The 2,545-nt window shown below is 35.9% G+C and overlaps 1 non-coding gene across 1 annotated transcript; it reads left to right on the forward strand.

Annotated features, from left to right (window-relative positions):
• The first annotated feature begins 2,115 nt into the window (after nt 1-2,115).
• Trnak-uuu (transfer RNA lysine (anticodon UUU)) lies at nt 2,116-2,188 on the forward strand. The gene has a single exon. It is a non-coding gene; the product is annotated as a tRNA-Lys (tRNA).
• Nucleotides 2,189-2,545: the final 357 nt, after the last annotated feature.

Raw genomic sequence — 2,545 nt, forward strand, 5'->3', positions numbered from 1 at the left:
TTATATTTTTTTAGGCTTCTCATTTGAGAAAAAAAAAAAGAATCTTTCCCTCATCTTTGGAGAGCTTCGCCTATTGCTATATATATAATTTTAAATAGATGAAGGGTCCAACTTAGAGTCTGAGACAATATAAGTAAAATATTTTAGATTAAAAATGCTGTTTGTGTGTGAGAGAGTGGGTGTGAGGAGTACGTGTGCCTATGTATTTGAATATGTATACACAATGTATTTTATTGTCTATCTCAATAAAAAATTTTGTTCTCTGTTGAGGTAAATTTTTGTTCTTTAAATTTTCCTGAATCAGAAATTTGAGTTTATGGGCAATTCAAATTTAAGGGGACTTCAGAGAGTTTCTAGTTCTTTCTCTCTGCTATATAGTTAGAGAAATAAAATCTCAGGAAAATATACAATAAGTCCAAGAAGTCAAAGAAAGTCCAAGAATCCAGGCTCTCTGGTCCTAATTCTGTGACCTGTTGCCTGATGAAGCTTACTGAGTGAATACTAAGTATTTTCCTCATGAAAATGGAGACATCAGAATACTATATTTTTTCTATGTTGTTGATTCTACACATAAAACAAATTAAAATTACATGTTAGATTCAACATTGCCTTTATATCTGGTCACACTTAAAATAACAATTCAAACTACATATAGATAATAGATATAGATATCCCATTTCAAACTCTAGAGGTCTCAAGTATATTTCTTACTACATTTACTAAATCATTCAGGAAACAATCATACCCTGTGCATTGCAGTAACAATTCTTAATAGATTTGGATGGCAATTATCAGAGTAATTTGATTTGTGTGATTGTGTTGTCACCTTGAGAGACTCTAGAACAGAGTGATAAATCCCTGTGCATTCCTAAGAGGGATTACCTTTGTTATGCTAATGTGGAAAAAATCCACGGGGCTATTCTCTGGGACTCAGGGACAATCCTAGACTATAGGAAATGATAGATCTGAATGTGCTCCTCACATCCTGCTTCTTAAATGTGATGCAGGGTGACCAGTTCCTTCAATATACCCTGCCTCCAAGATGGACTGTAACTTGAACACCGAGCCAGAATAAACCCTGTCCCCATAAATTTGTTTTGCCATAGTATTTTGTCAAAGCAACAATAAGAGAAGCCAAGAGAATTGCTAATATAAACTATCATTAATATTCAAATTTATGGTATTTTATAGACTACAGAATTGACATTTCACATCACTTACTTTGGTTATGTTGTAGACATCCTCTGGAAAAAATAAAGGTGCATGTTAAAGAATTAAAGATGGAGTAAGGAATCTGAAGCACCTGAGCATAAGGCACAGAATGGCATAGTATGTGCCATTAACATGTTCTAAAAGTTAGGTTCTTATATCAGAACAAATAGGAGTTTTAGAAAAACTCATATGTTGAAGAATATTTGTACATTGTATAAAGATGTTTTATTGTGAATGGTTTAGTAAAAAGCTGGGTAATAGGTGAGACTTCTGGGCAAAGAGAGGAACTAAGGGGTATGGACAGATGCCAGTGAGACATGAGCATGTTGGAGGTACAGATGGGACACACATAAAAAACCAAATGGCAAAATGTAGATTAATAAAACAGATCAATTAAAGTTATAAGAGCTAGTTGGGAACAAACCTAAGCTGAAGCTGTGAATTTGGGGGAGCTGGAGGTCCCAAAGAAAGTCAAACTTTCAATTGGTGCCCCAAATGATGCAAGTATAATCAACACAGGTTGGATAAAGCAAAGAAAAAAAAAATAACCAGTTTCTCATGCAGTCTCTATGTCTTCTTTAAGAAGCCCTGCTGTTCAGTCTAGCACTTGAGCAATCAATGCATTAGTCAGCATACAGTACCTAGATTCTTTGTGTGCTTTCCATCTTCACATGGCTTTTTTATTATTGTATTTCTTTTATTTTTATTTTTTGAGACAGGGTTTCTCTGTGTAACTTTGGCCCTCCTGGAATTTACTCTGTACACCACGTTTACTTTAAAATCACAAAGATCCACTTGCCTCTGCCTCCTGAGTGCTAGAATTAAAGGTGTGTGCTATCACACCCAGCTAGTCTCTCCAGCTGCTCATACACATCACTGAATTGTTAGCAGCACTTTTTAAAAGCTCAGCTAGCTTAGTCAGTAGATCATGAGACTTTTAATCTCAGGGTCATGGGTTCGAGCCCCATGTTGGGTGCCATTTTATTATGAGCAGGTTTTCCTTCCATCTTGGTCCCACAGCTGCATCAGCCCCAAATAACACACAGAGATGCTGTATTAGATATATTGCTGTTGGCCTGCTTCTAGCATTTCTTATTGGCTAGCTCTGTCTTAAATATTAACCCATTTCTATTGATCTAAGTATTTCCATGTGGTCTTATCTTACCAGAGAGAGGTCTTATCTTACCAGAGTTCTCTCTTGGTCCTACATTTTGAATCTCTTACTCTTCTCCCTGAAACCTCTTGTCTTCTAGTCCTGCCTATCTTGCTTTCCTATTGGCCAACAGGGATTTACTTATTCATTAACCAATAAGAAAAACACGTTTCAGAATGA

Source organism: Phodopus roborovskii, unplaced genomic scaffold (assembly GCF_943737965.1).
Source record: "Phodopus roborovskii unplaced genomic scaffold, PHOROB, whole genome shotgun sequence".
In the NCBI taxonomy this organism is placed as follows: Eukaryota; Metazoa; Chordata; class Mammalia; order Rodentia; family Cricetidae; genus Phodopus; species Phodopus roborovskii.